This window comes from Cygnus olor, chromosome 2 (genome assembly GCF_009769625.2).
Source record: "Cygnus olor isolate bCygOlo1 chromosome 2, bCygOlo1.pri.v2, whole genome shotgun sequence".
NCBI lineage: Eukaryota > Metazoa > Chordata > Aves > Anseriformes > Anatidae > Cygnus > Cygnus olor.
In genome coordinates this window covers 60,141,728-60,164,573 of record NC_049170.1, presented here as the reverse complement: position 1 = coordinate 60,164,573, position 22,846 = coordinate 60,141,728, and the positions used below count along the sequence as shown (strand labels likewise).

The window sequence follows — 22,846 nt, the reverse complement described above, 5'->3', positions numbered from 1 at the left end:
GTGTGCTCTGGCAGCCAGGATGGCAAACTGCATATTGGGTTACACTGAAGACAGCACAGCCAGCCAGTTAAAAGAGGTGATCCTCCTGATACATTTAGCATTGGTGCAGCCTAACCTTGAATGCTGGGCACAGTTCTGGCCTCCACAATATAAAAAGGATCTTAAGGTCCTTGAAAGCTTCCAGAGGAGGGTGTCAAAGCTGACAAAGGGGCTGCAGGGCCTGTCCTGTGAGGAGAGGCCAAGGACACTTGGGTCCTCCAGTCTGAAGAAAAGGAGGTCGAGAGGCGACCTCGCTGCTCTCTGCAGCGCCCTGGGGAGGGGAAGCACAGAGCGAGGTGCCGGTCTCTGCTCCTGGTCGCCCATGGCAGGATGCATGGGAGTGGCACAGAAATGCACTGGGGATGTTCAGACTGGGCACTGTGAACAATTTATTTATCTGAGGGTGGTCAAGCACTGGAACAGGCTTCCTAGAGAAGTAGTTGATGCCCTGTGCCTGTCAGTGTTCAAGAGACATTTGGACAGTGCCCAGCATAATGTGTTTTAAATTTTGGTTAGCCCTGAAGAGGACAGGCAGTTGGACTAGATGGTCTTTGATGGTCCCTTCTAACTGAACTATTCTGTTCTGTTCTGTTCTGGTCTTTCCTACATCTTCCTAGAGTATCTGTGCCATTATATCCAAGACTGATGTAAATGAGGGTGGAGATAAGCCTAAGTAATAATGTCTTTTAAAGATCCAATAAAACAGACACTAGTGAAGGTAAAACAGCTGGCAGCACTTATGGTCCCATTTAACAGAAGACACAGTGGAGGCATAAGCATTTGGAACTTGTGAAGACCAGACCAGATAAATGGAAGGGCACATAACAGTGTTAGTCTAAAACTGGTAGCTTTTAATAAATTTAAATTTAGGTAATCACATGATAGTTTTTCTTTGTCTTTCCTTTTTCTGTTATTCTCCTTTGCCAACGTACACCACAGTGTATCACCTCACATATCCAGATCATCTAGGTCACCTTCTCTTTCCTGGATAATTTCAATCTCATTAAAACCACAAGATGTATTCATGAGTGTGGAACTGGCCAGTACAAGTGCTGGACAAGAGCATTCATAGGATAGATTTAGCTACAGGTAAAACCAGAGGATATAACTTAGAGGCTTATGGTGAGAATCAACATCAGCACTCCTAAATGTGAGTATTATTTAATAAAAGTGCAGTTTCCTAGCTGGTCTAAACTGGGTTAAATCCATCAGTTTTTCCAGCACTGGTCAGTGTCTATCCACCTTTAGAAAATCTGTTGATACTCTTGATTATCTACTGACTCCTTTAACATACTGACAGAAAATAAGTACAGCGATGTACAGCATTTGCATACATATTAGGATTAGGAAACTAAAGAGGCATGAAAAGGAATTCTTTCTTTCTCCATTTCCTAGGGACTAACAGAATTACATTGCTCAGGACTAAGGATTTATTGGATTTGACGCTCAGCTCTGAGATATTAAACATCTGTATGGATTTCACATGCCTTTTCAAGATGAAATCATCTGTTTCCAAATCCCATAACAACCTGAGTTGTTATTAGATTATCAGAATTATGGGAACAGTGAGAAAAAATTGAGTATCATTTATGTGTCCACTCTGAGATGACAGAGGCTGGGCATTTCTGGAATTGCAGGGTTTCTGGCAGGCTGTACAGACAGGAGTCGGCATAAGCTGGCAGTGGAGCAGACAGCATGGACTAGGGTGCGGCAAGGGACCATTGCCATCCTACAGTGCTCACTGTGTCTTTGTAATCCATAGACCCTGCTATTTATATCCCTTGCCTACATGTCTAGCTATGCCCTCAGTCAGCATTGAGGGTCTTGCTGCGTACGCGTTATATTCTTGTAAACAGATGTCATACTTTCACATTTCTCATTTAGAAGCTGAAAAATCAAAATAGTGGTGCAACCTCATGACACTGCTGTGCTGACTCTTTTCCTTACAGCTTCAGCATGTGAGACCTGAAGGGTCTCTCACTGCATAACCTGTTATGGTCTTGTCACTTGGGCAGGAAAAAGGGCTACCAAAAACCCTCCACCATTTCTAAATTGTACCTTTACATCTCTAGAGAGCTTCTGGATAGCAGACACTAGAGACCCAATTCCCTACCACATTTTGGTCATAAAGCTTGAGAAGGGGGGGAGGGCGCAAACAAAAACAACAAAAAACACTGTCATCATCTCTATGGAAATCCTGAGTACTTGGATTAGACTCAAAACAGTAACCAAATTCTCTCTGCCAAAATGGCGGAAGTGGGATAAGTATGGTCTGTTATTCCTCCTTGTCTTCTCCTATGTCTTGTGAGTATTACAGCTAAGTTGGCCAGTATAAGTCTACAGCTAAGTCTACAACTAAGATGTAGATCCATTAACATAAATGTCAGTTTACTATAAAGAAGGCTCTTGTGAAATTTCATACTGGATACGGGGAGGTGACAAAAACACAGTGAAACATCCTGAGATTCCCCATCTATTTTTACAGTTCCAGGAGGATTGAACACGCAGCTAGAAACCAAAGCCTTTAGCTGAGCCAAAGCAAATAAAACTTTTTGAAGTTCTTCTTGTATTAGTTACAAAGACACTCAAAACCTTTCAGAGACAGATGTGCTGCTGCTGGAAAAAAAAAAAAAAAAAGACAAGAAAAGAAAAGAAAAAAAAAAAGAAAAAAGGACTTAAAAGCAGTGAGTTCTTCACTGGGGGCTGGATTCTTCCAGCTACTAGAGTAGGTGGCTTTTCACAAGATTTAACAGCAGAAGGGATAAGATGGAGATTATAAAAATAAGACAGAAGACAAGAAATGAATCATTAAAAAGTCAATATTAGCCCAAGGTTGCAAGCCTCACCTCATTATTTTTTGCACTGTTCAGTTCCTTTGAGCAAAGCTAATAACCAAACCAATAACTAAGAAGACAAAAAATACTGTTCAGCCATGAGTCCTTACCACTTATCAGAATGGTTCATGATAGTGTCACTGGTGCTGGACAAAAAAACAGGCATGGTGCCTTTTCCTACTCATTGACTATTAGTCACATCTTGGTTAAATTGAAACATCATTTTAAATATTGCAGAATGTGGCACTTTGCTCAAATAAGGCATCTGTTCCAGCAAAATGTTATGTTTTGAACATTAAAAAAAAAAAAAAAGGAGAAAGAAGAATTTTCAGTTTTTAAAGAAAGCATGTGGACACGAAGATGAGTCAGTTGGTTTGAGTGGTTACTGTATGTGAAGTTATTTTGAATCATGTAAAAAATTAAAAATACTGTGAAAGAAATCACTTTCCTGAAATATTACTTTAATGTTTTTCTTTGCCTTTGTTTTATTTTTATCTTTCCACTTTAGTAACCACTCAGTGAAGAAGAAAATAGAAAACTTTTACAACTCAGAGAGATCAGGAGATTAAAAATGTAGTCATATAGTTGTGGGATTCTGAATGGAGACTACAGATGAAACACGAGCAGTAGCTGAACTCCCTTCAGAGTGGTAAGACATGCCAGTTAAAAGTTTAGTTTTTCTGTAAACACTAGGATTACATTGATGACCTTGATAATTTGACAATTCTTAAGATAAGTGGAACTCAGGGGATATTCAGAACCTTATAAAACAGAGTACTCTGAGCAGTGATATTCCCAAAAGCTGTCTAGAACACAATAGGGGACAGTGAAAGCCAAAGGGATATTTAAATCCAAGGAGTTTCTAAGACATTTGTAAGACTTTCCAGGGAGGTAGGGCTATATTTGTAAATTTGCCTAAACATCTTCACTCCATATGTTTTCACATTTTGCTCCTAAGCTTTTAATGCATTTTACATTAAACAGTCATTGAATAGAAAGAAAATTATCCTGGGCTAATTTCAGGAAGCAGTTTTCTTCCTCCCAGTGGCGTGTTCTGCCCATCAGGCTACAGATCCCATGTCCTGCCTTCTGCTGGAAGAGTGGTGCCTTCTTGCCCATACCATAGTCCACGTTTCAACCAACTTTGAGCATATCTGTAGAAAAAGCCCTTCATAGGGGCAGCATGCTATAATTAGAAGGTTGGAGCAGAGAAAGACAGAGGTTTTAGCCCTTTCAGGCTGAGAAAAAGCAGCACCTAGGCCAGGCCCTTCCTGGAACAGGCCCTTCAGGAGCACCTGAAACCTTGGCCTATTCTCAAAGCACACAGGTCCCACAGGTGGGATCCACCTGCAGGAACAACCATCCATCTGAGTTTGGTTTTCCCAGTGGGAATTAGTGAAACCTCCTTTGGATAAAGTGTACTTCAATACCCGTGATAGAAACAGGCCTTTGCAAAATGATTTAGTGACTACAGTTGCAATACTCCTGAAATTACAGTTGCCTCCTCTAGTAGCAAAGTCCTGCCAGTGAAATGTGAGCTGCACAAGGTGAAGTGTTGGGGCATTTCAGAGCATTCAGATGTTTAGCATCAATGCTATGCTGATGATGTTAAGTGTGTGCACCTATGTTTTGTAAAGTAGCTGGTACTATGAATATTAATATGGTAGAGGAGACAGGAATGGTCAGATTTTTTGACCTGAATTACTCAGCTGTTAGTGAAAATTGGAGGAGAAATTTGTAAACAGGAAAAAGAAAAGAAAAAACATGTCTGCTGTTGATCCATGCTCTGTTTGTGGATGTATTATGGTTCAGAATGGGCTGGGACGGTGATCCTGTTGCAGGCTAGAAGAAAGTAAATTAAAATGGAAAAAAAGTTCCCTGCCGAGCTCAGATGAACTATAAAATGTGTTGTTTTGGCATAAAACTTAAAGACCTCTTCTGGAAACTAAAATGAGAGGATGCCACAGCTAAGGACTCACAGAGGTGCAGTCTGACAGTTGTCCCCCTCATCTCTGCTGCTTACACAGATAAAACCACATTATAAAGCAAGAGATGCCCAGGTGCTACATTGATGGAGATGTCACAGATGGAGACAATGGAGACAATGTGGAGAGGTCCTTTATGCTGCAGCTGCTTGTGAATGCTGGACTCACCAGCACTGGGAATACTTAAGACTTCTTCCCTGACTTTCCTGCCTTTATAGAAATAGTACAAAAGGTAAAATGACCTCACAAACAAGATGACTTTCTAGTGGCTGGTATGGTGGAACACTATCAAAAATACCACGTAAGTACAGTGCACAATGCTACTGCGTGTAACACAGGAAGCAGCAAATGGGAAGAAGAAAGACCCTGCTATGTGAAGGTCCAGACAATTTAAAACTCAGGCAAAGCCATGCAGCAACAGCTGCTGCCTTTTCTGACCAGTGATTGGCAATACCATTCAGCTGAGACACACTTCATTTAAGTTCTGGAGCTGCTGTTTTTTTTTTTTTTTTTTTTTTTTCCTCTGATCTGCAGTTCAGCTAGTAGAAAAAAGTGGATCCCACTGTAATTGAGTGAGACTAAAGAAAGGTATTATCTACATAGTGATGATTTAAAAAACAAGTTTCTGAAGTCTTTTGGAGTCTGTGAAACCTGGTCTGGAAATGTTATGGTAAGATACAGAGCACTTTACTTTTGATTGATTCATAAATAGTGTGAAAGTGGCTGGGAAATTCCCATATTTCAAAAGCATTTTATGCTCAAATTGAGAGCTAGAACTTCCTGTAAAAAGTGTAGTCTGAGGGTTGGGGAAAAAATACATTATCGCTTTCAGGATGAATCAAATGTTCCTGTAGAATTTAATTTACTTGTTTTTTACTCTAAAACCTAAATTGTTTGTGCGTGTAGCATTAATGTAAAACAAACAAAAAAACCAATGATGTTTGCATGTAAAAATTTGGTTTTGACTTAATATACTCCCATAACATAGTTTGACTAAACTGATTTTTTCTGATATGAAGTGCTAATAAGGACTGTTCAATCAACTTTACACACTGTGTCTCCTCATGCTGTTTTGATGCCTTGTCTTCTAAAATTGACAGAAAACAGAAAACCCAGAATTACACAAACATGAAAGCAATGTTCAGTTTGTCGATTCAGAAGTACTGTGGTGCTGAAGCCTCATGGTGCCCCTATTTTATTCATTTTCCCTTCTATGGAAATTATTGGTGTATTTGCATGAAGCGTGGTTATGTCGTACTATCATATCCCAGATGATTTTGGATACCACAGAAAAGTCATGGTTAGAGAGAGAGTGTGAAATGTCTGAACCTTTGAAAGGTTCAAGCATGAGATGAATGTGCTTCATTATCCCAAACGTAGGCTGCCTTCTGCATTCATAAAGCAATGCTTTTTGCAGTAGATGAGTTATGGAAAAACAGATAATGATTCATGAAAAAATCCTACTTGCACACAGTTGAATGATCATCTTACTGCTGCTTGTTTTTTTTTATGAAGCACGAGTTTGGGTGTGGGTGCATAGTGGCATGTGGATAGGGGAAGGAGGGGAACTGTGTGTGCATGTGAATTTATTTATGGAATTAATATATGGATTGGGATATTCTTTTTAGGTCTGTAAAGTGTGCGTGCTGCTTTTATTCATTAGCACCTACAAAGGTTTAATTGCCATCAGGCATGTAGGTGGAATTCTTGGCAGAGACCAAGAAATGCAATAGGTTTGATGACAACCGATGATCTGCCAAAGCCTTGTCAGAAGAAGAAGCTAGTTTTGCTGTCACTCACCCACCCCTTTAAATTCAAATGCAGATGCTTCCAGGGGGTGTGTGGCATTCATCCAGATCAGCATTTGATAATGGAGAGCTCCTAATACTGTATATATAGATAAAGCAGTGCTATGGCTGTGCCTGTTGCCTGATATTTAAGGTAAGAGGAAAGCGTGAGAAATTAAATAGAACTAGAAGGACATGGGTTGCCCTGGCCTTTCTCCAATGGTGGTAATATGGCAATGAAGACCCACTTGGTGTGGATGGTGGCTGTCATGTGTTGTTCAGCAGGACCTCTCACTAGGGAAACTGGTGACAAGAATTAGCTGTAGATCTGAGCCCTATGAGAGCTGTCATGGGAAATCCTGGATTTACAAGGACTTTTCTGTGGAACATCATGTGAGTCTAGGAGGTGTACTGCCCTTATGGATGAGTGAGAACAGCATGGTCAGTATCGGGTTCCTATTCCCTGATGAAGAAACAAAGATGCTGACAACTGATGAAGCCAGATAGGGCCTATAAGACCTCTGGCCTAACCTTGGAGGCGATGCTTTTGCCTACTTGTCTGCTAGCTCCAGATCTTTAGTGGGAAATTAAAGCTCTTGCAGGACTCTTCAGAAAAGCCCATTGTAACAAAAGTAACGTGGCTAGGAACTGTCAGCATATTAAATATGTGTACTGCTATGAATGACATGCCAGCTGTGGCTGAAAACTTGCCTATATGGTATCTGTAGAACGAATATCTGACATATGAGAACAACCTGTAGTGACTTACCATAAGGAACACTATATAAACAGTAACAATTTTTCTTTCTCCACCAGAATCTTGGAAGCTGTCACCTGAGATCAAACTAAGAGCAAATAAGATTTACTCTTTGGTTTTGTTGTGTTAAGTTTTGTTGCTGTGAAAACATGAATGCATTTATCAGGGAGTGTAGTGATAGGACAAGGGGTAATGGCTTTAATATTAAGAAAAAAGTGGGGGGGGGGGAAGAAAGGTAGATTTAGATTAGATACAGGAAGAAAATCTTATTATGAGGGTGGTGAGACACTGGAACAGGTTGTCCAGAGGAGCTGTGGATGCCCCACTCCTGGAGGTGTTCAGGGCCAGGCTGGATGGGGCTTTGGGCAACCTGGGTGGCATCCCTGCCCATGGCAGGAGGGTTGGAACTAGATGAGCTTTAAGGTTCCTCCCAACCCAAACTGTTCTATGATTCTATGTTCATTACAGTTAGTGTGTTTGGCTCTAGGGACAAGTTTCAAATATACACAGTTCATAAGATGGGCATGTGTAACATTGCTTTGTACTTGCTTACAGCTATATGTCCTCTTATGCAGGAGCTGAAGAAGCTTGCCTGACACATGACAGGGAGCCTTCTTTACAGCTTTTTCAGGTTATTCTAAGAACAAGTTTAATTCCTTAGCTAGCTGTGTAGAGCAGATCTTAACCAGCTGTGAGAAGGCCTATGCTGATGTCATTGAGGTGAATTAGAGGGGTCCTTTGAGTATGGCTCAAGTTCCCTTTATATTCCAGAACCAAAGGAATCCTCTGCTGGTGCTGGTTTTCTTGATTGCATACCTTTCCTGTAACCTCAGATGACCCCCCTGTGCCTTTTTGCTGTGATTGAGCAGGAAGGAGGGAGAGGTGCTAATTCCACTGGAATGTGGCATTTATCACCTGCCGTGTTCCAGGGGAATTAGAGGGGTTGCTACTTCATGCAGTATTTGATTCAATATGTTCTGTAGTCTTTGATTCATAGCCATTTTTATGGCTTAGGGTTAGCTGTAAGAACTCAGTACAGAAGTACATGAACTCTCTGTAGTTGATTCTTTATTCAAAAAAAGAAGGGGGGGAAGGGAGACTGGCAGTGAAAAAGAGGAGACTGAAAGTAGGCTACCTGTAAAAATACGATTTTTATGCAATACAAAAATTTGCATATTTCACTAGTTGCTGTACTTTGAAGTCTTTCCGTTAAAATAATATTGTAACTTAAGTGTCTCATCAGGCTGTTGTGAAACCAATAATGCTTGTTAATTGCTTTGACAGCTTCATAAAAGGTGCTATGAAAGTAATAGTTATTTCAGTTCTGCTTTATTTTCCATATTACAGTTGTGCTCAGGAATTGGAACATCTACTTTTATCAAATGGTGGGAGGTATCCACTTCAGTTTTTGACTGTTTCCCCAAGTCACAGACTGACATTGGAATAACAAATAAAGAAGAAACATAAATGGGTCGCCCTACATTTAATTTCTCAGTGTCACAAGAACAACTCATTGAAGTTTTTTTTTGTTTTGTTTTGTTTTACTGCACATGTAATTAGCATGATTAGACAACAAGTTCTACAGGTTAGTGAGAAATTTTGGGGTCAAATTGAGCCACCCTCTATCACATTTCATAAGGCTCCTTGCCAAATAATGTAGTTCTGGCATTTTTAGTGATAAACTCTCCTACAGTGAATAGTACTTATTTTGTAGAGTTATTTAAGAAGAGTGAAACTTGATTTCCTGGGGGGGCGGTCTGACAGTCTGTGGAACAGTTTTTCTGGAAGTCTACAGAAAGATAGTTTATTCCTTTATATATACCCTTTTCTTTATTTTCACATCTTGAATTTCATTAAAAGTTGGCTTTACAGAGCTACTTGCTTCTGCTCTCAATATATGGTAATTATAGTATTTGCTATAATGATGTTATATAGTGACCAAATGTAAAGTACGCTTGTGAAAGGGAGGGAGTTGGCCCATGGTTTATTACTACTAAGATAAACAGATAACAAGCGGTCTCAGTGTGTCCCCCGTTCTCCCAGCTGTGGTCAGGAAGAACTCTCTCCTTACAGGAGAGTTCATCATAGTTACGTATATTACCAGAATTTTATTTCTTCCTCTGAAGAACTGCAAGCTTCTCTTAAGCAAAGCCACTTGCTGAGAGAGGGCACCCAACTAACAGGAACATAGAAATGCTTTGGTACTGCAGTATTTTTTCTTCCTACAACTGTATCTCATTAATCTGGCAGTATTTAGGTGGAGAATTTAATTGAAACTTACTTGTTACACGTATTGCAGTTTGTTTTTCAAGTCCAGAGTGACTACATTATCTTGTGATGCTTGTTAATGTTATGACACTGATAGTAGTAGGTGGAATTAAAATTGTTTTAAAGGCAAGGCTTCAGCCTGAGCATGGTGCTGCTAAGAGATAAAGATATGAAACTTTCATGTTCATTTGGGGTTCATTATTGTCCTTTGGGTAGTATTTTTAATTTCACATTATTCGATCAATCATCAGTTGATATAATTGTAATCTGTATGTAGGCCAATGACCGTAGGATTTTGGGACCCTCTATACAAGTGTTCTGTGTTTCCCTGGTGATCTGCCCCCAAGACCTTTAGGAGATGTTGCTCTTGGGGAACTAACCTTGACTATAGCTCTCTTCTCCTTTTGCTGTGAAATGACTTTGTCCAGTAGATTTGCATGACATGGTTTTTGCTAGTCTTATCCTACCTGACTTTTCTCTCTTCAAAGAGGAGCTCACTGGAGCAGAAGTATTTGGGTGATAGAGTATTCATTAAAAAAAAAAAAGTTAAAAATAAAACATCTTCAGAACTTCTTGCCTTTGAAATTATTGCAGTGCTTTTGAAAGGAAAAAAGGAACAAAGTAAAAGGGATGTTTATAGCTTATTTAAAAGAGCTGGATTTTCCAGTTGTGCAGAGCACCTTTTGATGAAAAGGCTGTTTTGTTGATCACCTAATTTTATATCTGAGGAGAGTCAGCATTAATTTATGGTATTATTTAAGAGGAAATGATTTAGAGCATGATGTCAGGTTCCTGTTCTTTTTAAAGCTCAGGGGCAGCTTCTCAGACTTTAAATTTAGGCTTCTGAATCTAAGTTTAGGGATGTTAAATCTTTGCATTTTTTAAGGTAATCTAAGCTACCCAGTGATGAGTGTGGATGTTTGTGGAAGCTGCATGTTCTTATCTTATTACAAGAGGCCTATTTTAAAGTGCCTGAAAGTAGATGTTGGTCTGCCAGATGCGAACAAAACACTAGGAGCTGTTTTAAAAATTTCATTTACTTTCACAGTGTTTGTTCTGGCAGTTCAGCACATTTATGGAAGTGAAGGATATAACATAGGATCTCAATTTTAACAGTATCTTAATTCAGGGATGTACTCAAGTACATGCCTACCAATAAGCAAATAGTAATATGAGCACCTTTCCCTGGGAGGTATGCTCTCCTGAACTCAGGTCTACAAAAATATATTAGGAGCAGGCTATCCCCATGTGTCAAAAGACGAGGTAGTGGGGAAGAAGACCGGCCTGCCTGAACAGAGAATTTTGGCTAGAGCTCAGGAAGAAAAAGAGAGTTTATGACCTTTGGAAGAAGGGCAGGCCACTCAGGAGAACAAAGATGTTTTGAGTCTATGCAGGCAGAAAATTAGATGGGCCAATGCCCATCTGGCTACTGCTATTAAAGACAATAAAAAAAAATACTTCTATAAATACATTAGCAACGTAAGGAAGACAAAGTAGAATCCCCATCCATTACTGGATTTGGGGGGGAAACAGTGGCAAAGGATGAGGAAAAGTCCGAGGTACTTAATGCCTTCCTTGCCTCAGGCTTTAGTACTAAGACCAGTTGTTCTCTGGGTACCTAGCCCTCTGAGCTGGAAGATAGGGATTGGAAGCAGAATGAAGCCCCCATAATCAAAGAGGAAATGGTTAGTGACATGCTACACCACTTAGTTGTACACAAGTCTATGGGGCCAGATGGGATCCATCCAATGATGCTGAAGGAGTTGGCAGAAGCGCTCAGCCACTTTCCATCATTTATCAGTAGTCCTGGCTACCTGGGGATTCCCCAGTTTGATTGGTGGCTAGCAAATGTGACATCCATCTACAGGAAGGGCCAGAAGGAGGATCTGGGAGACTACAGACCTTATCAGCCTGACCTATCAGCTAGGGGAAGTTATGGAGCTGATCATCTTGATTGCTGTCATGCAGCACACACAGGGCAACCAGCTGATCAGGGCCAGTCAGCATGCCTTTATTAAAAGCAGGTCCTGCTTGACTATCCTGACCTATAGCAAGGTGACCTGATTAGTGGATGAGGGAAAGGCTGTGGCCGTCTACCTAGACTTTAGTAAAGCTTTTGACACTGTTTCCCGAAGCATTCTCCTGGAGAAACCTGCTGCTCATGGCTTGGGTGGGTGTACACATTTGCTGGGTAAAGAACTGGATGGGTGGCTAGGCCCAAAGAGTTGCGGTGAATGCAGTTAAATCCAGTTGGTGACTTATCACAAGTGGTGTCCCACAGACCTCAGTACTGGGGCCAGTTCTCTTTAATATCTTTGTCAATGACCTGGACAAGAGGATCGAGGGCACCCAATAAGTTCACAGACAACACCAAGTTGGGCATGAGTGTTAATCTGCTTGAGGGTAGAAAGGCTCAACAGACAGATCTGGGTAGGCTGGATCGATGAACCTCATGCAGGTCAACAAGGCTAAGTGCTGGGTCCTGCACCTGGGGCGCAACAACCTCACACAGTGCTACAGGCTGGGGAAAGAGTGGCTGGAAAACTGCCTGGTGGAAAAGGGGCTGGGGGTATTGGTTGGTAGTTGGTTGAATATGTGCCAGCAGTGTGGTCAGTTGACCAAAAGGGTTACCAACAGTATCCTGGCTTGTATTAGAAACAGTGTGGCCAGCCAGCAGGACTAGGGAAGTGATTGTCCCTCTGTACTTGGCTCTGGTGAGGCCCCACCTCAAATACTGTGTTCAGTTTTGGGCCCCTCACTACAAGATAGACATCAAGGTGCTGGAGCACACCCAAAGAAGTGCAACAAAGCTTGTGAAGGGTTTAGAGAACAAGTTTTACGAGGACTGGTTGAAGGAACTGGGATTATTTAACTTAGAAAAAAGGAGGCTGAGGGGAGATCTTAGTACTCTCTACAGCTATCTCAAAGGAGGTTGTAGTGAGGTGGCAGTCTGTCTCTTCTCTCAAGCAACAAGCGATAGGACATGAAGAAATGTCCTCAAATTACACCAGGGGAGGTGTGGGTTGGGTATTAGAAAACATTTATTCGCTCAGAGGGTTGTGAAGTATTGGAAAAAGCTGCCCAGAGAAGTAGAGTTACCATCCCTGAATGTATTTAAAAGATGTGTAGATATGGTGCTTAGAGCCATGTGTTAGTGGCAGACTTGGCAGTGCTAGGTTAACAGGTGGACTTGATGATCTTAGAGGTGTTTTCCAATCTAAATGATTCTATGGTAGAAAACACATCAGCGTGTTAGTGGCAAAGTAGCTTCATTGCAATCACCATGATGGTTTATTTAGGTATGTTATCTCATGTGCACAAATACAATCATGTTATCTGCCTCTTTCACCTGTTGCTCATTAAAATTATTTTAGAATTTCTCAAGCCTTCTTTTTTTGACTGTTATAAAGACTAGGAGAATAATGCTGTCTCCCATCTGTTCTCCAGTCCTCCACACAGAGCAGCAAAGGTGTTCTTTAACACTGGTTTCTTCTTATTGAAATCTTTTTTTTTTTTTGGGGGGGGGAATGTCTTTTATTTATTTATTTTATTTTTTACTTTTTCTGCTTGGGGTGTGTGGGGAACAGCATTGCCAAGAAACTTTGCCTTGGCACAGCTTTATCAAAACTACGCATGATCCATTTCCATTAGAGCATGACAGGAGGAAAAAGGTTCCTTTGGTGTGTTTGTGCTGTGATTATGGAGAGCTCTGCATCAGGAATGGAGAAGAGAATTTATGCTTCACCTGAATGAGAACCATTTTAAAAATGGTGCTGCGGAGGTCTCAGGCAGACTTCTGAAGTTGTATTGAGGTCTCTGGGAGTGAAAGGTATATTTAAAGAAAAGAGAAGAATGTGGCTGACAGCCCAGGTGTATTTCATACCAAAGAATGTATATCTGTTGAAAGGATTTTTTGTTTTTCATTTGTCCTTATATGTTGTTGTTCCATGTTCCTCTTTCTGTGAATCACTCAGTAATATTAAACAAATTTACAGAAGTGACCATATATTACTCACCTTCTGTCCTGATGCAGGTAGCTGCATGGGTGGATAGGTGGAGGTCAGTTAGTCTGTAGATATGGCTATATTTTTCAGTGCATCCTCTTAGCTGACTAGAGTTTTGCTTCTAATCCCTGAACAGATCTACCACACACAGCCTGGGGTGGAATTGTTACCCAGACATTCACCACATGACTCAAAATATAATCCCAATAAAGAAGACTGTTTCACATGGAGTAGTACACCTTTCAGATGGATGACTCACCTGGGCATAGGCCTGCATGACTATGCTGTATTGTTCACACCAAGCATATTAAGATAAAAGCATTGGAAAGTGAAAAGGTATTTTCTTTTCCCCACTCCAAAGGACAAAGCACAACCATGCCTTTTTTTTTTTTTTTAGCAAATAGCAGTGAAGACATACTGTGGTTCAGAGGTGTGAAGTGTCAAAGTAGAAAACGTCATCTCTGAACGAGAAGGAACCCAGGCAGCAAATCATTGTTTACTTCTGATGGAACTCTACTGAAGTCTTGACCTGTTGTTAATACTTTTTCACATTATGTCTGTCTCTTCCTCTAATTGCTGTTCTATAGCAAAGTTATTTTCAACAAACTCAGTCCTGAGGTGTGGGCTGTTTTAGTCAGATTCTCTTCTATACTTAAACCGTTTTCATCGTTTCCTGCCTCTTCTGTTTTTGTGTGGCTTTGTGCTATGTTTCTCTACTGTAATGCTGATTAAGATAGGAGTCTATTAAACTTTTGTTTAAGTAGCTATTGGAGCTATGTTTTAGGAGATTTCAGATGGTGTTGGTTCAGCCTTTTAAAAAAAAAATCTTGAGTTTGTGCTCTGGCTTCAAACATCCTTTTAGATATCAGGACTATAAAGATTGATTGATCAGTCTAATATTCACTCCTCAAGTGGTGACAGGGCAGGGGAAGAAGCTCATTTACTGTTAGTGTGTGTATCTAGGAAACTTTCATGCAGGTTTTGGCAGAACTAGACTGTCATCTCTTCCAATCTCCCCCAGAAGTTCTTATGTAGAAAATGTCTTCATCTTCTAACTTGTTTTTGTGAAAACTTTTGGGGTCCTTTTGAGTAAGATGCACATCATTTAAAATGAAAACTATTTACTATATGCCTGATTAAAGCATTACTTAAATGCTTCTTGGATGCTGCTTGTTACAGTGGGTGTGCAGAATGCTTCTGGATTTGTTTGCTCTAAATGGGATTTTTTCAGATGGTCTAAGTAGTTATAATGTACAGTCAGCATTGGTTTAAGACTTGATTATGTTTTAAGATGACTTTTCTAGCTTCAGACTTGTTTGAGGTTGAATCTTGCATATAAGACGCTATCAATAAGCCTGTCTGATGCAAGTGCAGCAAGTTTACATATAAGATGTTAACAGACTCTGTGTATAAGTCGTAACTGTCTGAAGTTCATACAACTTTTCATTCAACAATGAAGGGGGTACTGATAAAGCCCCAGATTTCTTAAGGTTACAGCCTTGGTGAATAAATGTTATGTACAACCTGTCAAGTTATCCCTGTTTGCTTTTATAAATGTAGATGATATATAAATCCATTATCAGCGGTTTGTAGAATCACTGTGTTGAAACAGTGTCACCAATGCCAAATCTTGACATATTATTGGAATACAATGATTTCCCTCCAAATGTATTCATGTAATGATCCCCAAAGGCAGAGTAACAAAGTTGGCCTAAAATCCTGATTTTTTTTATATTTCTTACAGCCCTTAAATAAGCTATCTTAAACTTATCATGAAGTCATTATTCATAACTTCAAAGTGATTTGTAATCCATTAGGAGGTGAGAATGGGGAGAAAAACATGTAAAAGATGGCTCTTGATTATTCTACTTTTACATATAGTACAGTTCCCAGCAATAATGAATATATTAACCAAACAAATGAAACCTTGATTACTCTCTGAAGTATTCTGACAGCATACTTCCTGAATTCCTTTGTGGGGGAAGTGGCTGCACAACCACTAGCCGGTGGCTAGGTTCAGTTATTTATGGAGATACTGCTCAAGTAGCTTTCTTTCTTTTTTTCTTTAGTGCACTTTGCTTTGTTTTTGTTGTAAGTACATCATTGCTGGTATTAAAGCTTAATATAGTTTATACAATAAAAGCCTTGTAAAATTTCTAAAACATGCTGCAGCTTTGATTGCATTTCATGTGGTTTAACATGTTTGAGAGAATTATTTTAAGAAGTTTTAACATTTTTATTAAATGCAGACATTTATAAATGTTTCACAACTGAAAGTTGTGTTTGGCTGATGTGAAGTCTGAAACTAAATCAGCCTGGTTATGCTTTATTAATGAAGGAAACTTCATATTTATAATACTCTGACTCTGTGTAAAGCTTTATCACACATTGATAGGGAATATGTTCTTAGCAATGTCTTCACTGACTAGAGCTGCAGGCTGTAGCCCACCTCTTCCTGGAGAGTCATGAAATGAGCTGTTGCAGCATGAAAGTTCAGCCTCTCTGCTGCAGAAACCTCCCTATGAGCTGTTCAGAGTCACTGCTGCTGGCACATCTGCCTTGGCATTACCATCTATGTGGCTTGTAGAGGAGCCACATGGGCAGGTTTTCAGTTTTGGCTATTTTCCTTATGGAAAGCTGAAGAGAAATCTATGGTCTTTAAGGTGTCTGTCATGAAGAGCAGAGGCTAGTGTTAGTTTTTTTTCCCCCTGAGTTAACCACTATGGTGACATGTTAGGAGCAGTATAGAGGATATAGAAATTGTGGTAATGGAGGTCACTTCTAAAAAGACTTGTGATCCAAATGTGGTAACTGCAGGATTTTTGTTGTCTTTGCAGCTGGCAGTGATTTTTAAGGCTGGCTTGATTTATTTTTGTTCCTGTCCTGGAGGTCCCAAGAGTAACACCCTATTGGGACACCTCTGAGAAATCCTGAAGAACAATATTGATGCCCAATATAGACATTACTCCAGGAGCACCATTATCTAGAGGGAAGGTATCTTGTCTCTCTCTGCTGGTTCAAGGAGGAAAAGATGAAGATTTTACCACACTTCTAGAGGCAGAGGAGTGGTGAAAAGAGTATGCAATGGTTTTCTAATTTGCCTTCTTAAGGATTAAGGGAGTTGATCATTTTCTAATGCGTAAGTAGGGAGCATCAAAATAAGAAACACTTCTTAGAACCAAGTCCTGTGCTATTACTTTTCTTACTTTTTAAGGTGTTAGCTCCTTTAAGGCACTTTCAGTAGTTGATAGATTATTCTTGTTTGATTAATTGACATAAAGACAGCCTGTGAGGAAAGCGCCCAGTATTGATTGGAGTTTTCATTGAAAATGCAGAGAAAAGTTTTCCATTTTTTTCCCTCTCTCCCCTGAATGCACTGGGAACTTCAAATGTTTTGGGTCAGGAAAAAGATCACAACCAATTTATTATTTTTTCATTTTAATGAAGCTGATCTCTCTTCCCAGAATATGTACTTTGGAGTCCACTGATTTGGACAGGAAAATCTGTCCTTGTTAAGAAAAATAGTGAATAATACAGAGCTGTCAGAATATTTTTGGATGTGGGCTATGTTTTTGTTTTTGTTTTAGCTGGAAATGCTACATTAACTTTGCCTCAGGACACTAATTAACAAACTGGCCATTAATTGCTGGTAATAAGGAAGTTGTCAGCAGTCATTGTTTCCTTAAGCTGCCTAAATTCAAGAGGACAAGTCTAGAAGAAAGTACCTCTATGAAAGATCCTTGTCTTCTTCCCACTAACGAGGGAAAGCAAGTGAATGAAAAGGACCTTAAGACTACTTGTTGTCTGATATTGTTAGTTTGTGAAGCCACAGAAGCTTGTCTAGAAATGACCAGTAATGTGATACTGGAGTAAGATGTTTTCTTGGTAACACCTCTTGCATTTGACTGGAAGGAAAGCTTACTAGAAATAGTCATGAGAATGTGATTTCATTTGTGAAGATTGAAATGAATGGTAGCCATCTACTTATTTCTTGTCTGTCTTCACTTGCTCATGCAATAAATGGAATAACGACAGATATGCATGGTGATGTTACAGCCAGCAATAATGTTTGTTGCCATTTACTCCCCAGGTGAAATTGGACTGAAATTGGAATACGTATCTTGGGCCCCAGGGCACTTGGATAGAGGTTATGGTGGTTAGATTTAAGGGTGGAAAAGTATTCCGCTAAGGAAAGATGACAGTAATTTTCAGGGAGTTCACAGACAATTTCTGTCATCTTGTATTCTAGAAGCATACACTACCTGTATTTTTCACAGTTTCTTATTCTCAGAAAAGATGTGGAAAAGGATATAATCGCAGAGAAAACTGATTCTGAAGAGTTAGCAGTGGGCTTTCATATTCTGTAGGTTATATAGAGATTAAAAAAAAAGTGATTTCTAATTTTAAAAAAGACTTGTATTCTGCTAATTTATTTGCTTTTCTTATGCTGAACTGAGGAGGTCAGTTTCCCATTTGATTAGTAATGACCATACTTCTTTTTCTCTATCAACTAACTTTTTTTTTCCACTTTAAAATCTCTATCTAAATATATGATATTTAGGGAATTTTACATTCTCAGTTCTGTGAGAAGGGGTAAAATTAGATGATCTGCTGTTTTCAGTCCTAATTTTAAGATCCCCTAATACTATGGGAATGTTGAGCTTACTTAGACATATCTTTGTATTTGGATTATAATAATTTTTCAAATTAACTTTTATTATTGCAAACCAGGATCATTGAAGAAGTAAACTTTGCTAGCATATTAAAGTCAAATGAGAGTAAATGCCCAAAAAGTTGTGCTACATATCCAAGATGATAGGTTTTCTTAACCAGATTTTAATTTGAGAATATCAGTCACAGATTTTTAATTAGATGTAACCCCTCTTTTTACTTCCCTTTTCTAAGATTTCTGAAAAGTGAAAGCAATTTATATATGTGTATCTTTATGCCCTGAATCCTTGTTGGTTTACCTACTGCACTTCCAGAAAGCATTTGGGTATTATAGAGAAGATTGTATTTCAGAATCTTGAATATAGTTTTGATGAATCTCAACCCTTTTTCATTTTGGCTTTCAGTTTAAGGTGCACATGAGGAAAGAAGTGTTACTTACAAAAGCTTCCCCAGATTAGACATACCTGAAAGAAAATGTAAACCACAGGGAACAGGAAATGGATGATGAAATGCTGAGAATAAATCTCAAAGAAGATTTTTCTGTTAAAGGACTGTGCATTCATCTCCATTAAGCTGTATTTGCTTAAATGAGTGCTGAAAAACAATAGTTGCTTTTGAAGAATGTGAGTCATGCATCATAATAACTGCAGCAACAAAGCAGCAGCAGCAGCAACAACAGTATTTCCCTATGCTATTTGTTAAAATCAGGCCAACCTAATTCAGTGAGGCTTTAAACGTGAAGAGGCATGGCAGTAGATGAAAGTATGTGGTTGTGTTAGACTCTACAGGAAGGACTGACTGGAAAACCGTATTTTGAAAGAGATTACCAAGTTTCTCTATCAAACCTTGTGTTTTTAACAGCGATTGGGAGAATAGAGAATGTGCCTCACCAAATTTGTAGGTGATAGTAAGATGGAAAGAGCGGGGATCCTAGGCTGGAGAATTGGATTAAATTTCAAAATTATTTTGATGGACTGGTGATACCTCTTTAAAACAGCACAAGTCAAGTCAGTGAGGGCAAGTCTAGCTCCTGTCCCCCAAAGGGAGAATATATCTGATCATCTGCAGAAACATGATGGACAAGAACTGGCTCAGTAGCAGTTTTATAAGACTGCTGTAGCTGTTGTAGCTTACAAACCGAACGTGAGCCAAAAATAGATTGGGTGGGGGGTGGGGGGCAGGTGTAGGTGTATGAGGATACTTGGGCGAAATATCTTGTGGAAGAGATATGACCAAAATCTTGTACTGCGCTAGGCATGCCATAGCAAGGAACAAGTTGGAGGACTGTACTTTTGGAGTTTTGGAGCTTGCCCTCCCAAAATGATGGGATCCAGTGGGAAACAAATGACTAAAGGCACTCCCAGTAATGGACTGTTATGTTCCTTTAGGGCTTGCTTAGTCTAAAGCAGAGAAGACTAAGGAAGGATGCACTTTGAAAGATGGCAAACTGCAAAGAAATCTTTTGGTAATATTTCTGCATAAGGAGAAATGAGTTTATAATGCATGGAGAAATATGGAAGTGAGATGGTAGAAAATATTATCTGACAGTAATGATACTGATTAGTTACTATATACTGGTGAAACCTTCATGTCTGTAGGCACTGTGGATGGATTTTCAGTGGTAATGTTGAACGAACATCTGTCAAGAAAGGCATAAGCATATTTTTTTTTGAGCTGTTGTAGATTCATAGGTGTAGTGTTGACTGGATCAAGGGACTGAGGGAGCTCTTGGTGTCCCTTTCAGCCCTATGGTTATTCTTTGTAGTAACACCTTGCTGAGTCGAGTCAGCTGGGATAAAAACTGTTTCTTCATTGGACTTGAACTGTTGTTTTTTTTTTTAAAAAACAGTTTTAATAGCTTCAGTTATTGCATAATGATATAATCAAATGATAGCATGCGGAGGACAAAGGGTTTCTGTTGCAGGACCACACTTAAGCCCCATTCTGGAGTTTGGACTTGATTAGAGACTACACCAAGTTATAGTAAAGAGATGACTGTGCCTCCAAAAGCTTAAAATCTAAGTGAATAACAAGCAACAACATGTGGATGAAGCGAATTGGTAGAAATGGATAGTGGGAGGATGAGCTCATTTACCATTAGTTATCACCCAATTCATCTCTTCCTGGCTGCATGTTACTAGCTGTCAGAGTCTGGTAGGCCTTGTGGAAGAAGCAAGCCTTAAGGTGGGATGAAATCCAAATTAAATAGCTTGTTATTTTGAGCTAAACATATTCAAAACTTATTAAATGTTTAGGAGAATTTCAGGAAATTCTAGGGAGGAGGGATTGGTGGGTTAGGCTCAGTAGCTGGATGAGTTTCTGTGGAAAACCATTTCCACTACAGAAAAGGGAGCAATGGGAGGGGATTTAATTCCTTTTTGTGCTTGCTGAGGAATGGTCCCACCCTTGCTGCAAAGTCATATTGGTCAGTGAGTTGCTGAGATGCACCTGTGTGGTGCATGTTCTCCCTGAATGTGCTGTTTATTTAGAGACTGAGGCTTAGGTGTGCACTGATTAAGGTTAATGCAGCTGTTTTCCCACACACAGTTAATGAAGCCAATGGCTTTAGCATTGAGGTAAACCTCAGAAGCCTTTGAATCAACAAGAATCAAGTCTGAAACCAAAGTGCAGCCTTGAAAGTCGTCAGCTTCTTTTTTTAATCCTTCTAAAATAATATTTATTTACTTTGAAGGATTTTGAAGATTGGTGAATTACCTTTAGAGTTTTAAAATTAAGTACTGGACATTGTTATCAATAAAACTGTGAAAACCTGTACCTAAGTATTATGTACCCAATAAACATTAATTTGGTATGTGGTAAACTGTATTTTTCTTTCTAATTGTAGAATTTACTTTATTTTCATTTCATTTGTTTTTCTTTGGGCTATTTTAAAATCCTTGGGAGCTAAGCATGACAGGTTGTACATGAAAAGAATTACATTGGAATAGGATTTACCACATTTTTCCCATGCCACAAGTATATGAATTCCTGCTTACATAAGAAAATATTTGAACATAAAAAGCAATAATTTGGAATTGGATTGTGCAGCATGAATCATGAGACAAAATCTCATTAGTGATCTAAAAAATATTCTGGTGTTCCTGCCACAGTGTTTTCATAAAACATTTTTTTCTAAAAAGGAATTACTCAGAAGGTAATAATAAAAAATGATAAAAGAAACCAAAAGGAAACTAAATCCCAAAGTTGTAACTTGCTTTTGCATTATGTTAATTTAAATTCTGTTGCAAGGAACAATATATTATACAGAAGAGGGGCAGGGGTAGATGAAATCTGTTTACCTTTCCTCTGACATAAATTCCAAAGTCCTTTTCTTCTACAACTTAGACATGCCTTCCCCCAACCCCCTAAAAAAAAATAAACCCCACCGTACTGTCTCAGTCTCCTTTATCCATATATGGATATAAATGGAATTCTTGGTACAAAAGGCTAGTGGAATCAAGTCATTTGCTCTCTTTATACTGATTTTTAAAGCCAAGAAAGCTAAAGTTATTCAAATTCCCAGGTCCTTTATGTTGATTGTGAACATCGTAGGCTGCAACTATCAGTTTTTAATTTGTGTTCCTGGGCTGAAACTAACAGTCTGTTTTCACCTTTCAGTCATCTTTTTTGGGAAACCCTACACTAATCTCATCAGGATAGCAAAGGATTCACAGGGACAGCGAGTCTCACCTGTGTTACCAGGAAAATGTTGCAGAAGAGCATCTGCAAGCCTCTGATGGGACTCTTGTTGAAACTGAGGACGGCCAAAAAGGAACTTGGCCATTTTTCTTGGAAAAAGAATTGCCCTTTTCAACATGATGTAACATGCATCTAATTTAAAATGTATTGTAAAATAAAAAATTACTGCTGTAATTATCCATTTGGCAACTTTGGACAAATTAATATTTAAAAACCTCTCAGAATTGACTTCTTAAAAATGGTAACATTTTCATGCCATTAGATTGGAATAAAGTTTGTTTTTATTTCTCTTGGAGATGTATTGAAAAACTGAAGTATCAGAACAATTTGATATTTTAAACATCCTAGGAAAAAACAGGAAATCTGTTTTCTGCTCTTATGTACAGACGCACAAACCTATAGCCATATTAGACATTTACTGGAACTGGGCACTATGCTAATAAGGTATTATTTTACCTGTTAGGTACAAATAAGTATCTGAAATGAGGCAAAGTCTGTTTAGCAAGTGTCTCAGAGCCAGGGCTAATAAAAAGCTACTGTCCTCATAGCAAACACGTTGGGTTATCAACTTATATGGCAATTCCTGTGGATCACCTTTCTATAGGGGTGCTACATATGGAGGACATCAGAAAGTTCCTGAGGGTGCCCAAAGGTCCTTTTGATTCCCCTTGCTTTTTGCAGAGAGGGTGGGCAGTCAACAGATTGCTTCTCATCTTTTTTAGTTTGGTTGCATTGTCTGTGAAGATACTTTTCTAGTGTATTCTCCCAAGTAACTTTTGGGTCCACTTGCTTGATTCAGGCA

General features: G+C 39.2%; 1 long non-coding RNA gene across 1 annotated transcript; it reads left to right on the top strand.

Moving 5' to 3' along the window:
* Window positions 1-5,383: 5,383 nt before the first annotated feature.
* On the top strand, window positions 5,384-22,332 carry LOC121065619. Its single transcript, XR_005817198.1, has 2 exons — window positions 5,384-5,528; window positions 21,964-22,332. It is a non-coding gene; the product is annotated as an uncharacterized LOC121065619 (long non-coding RNA).
* Window positions 22,333-22,846: the final 514 nt, after the last annotated feature.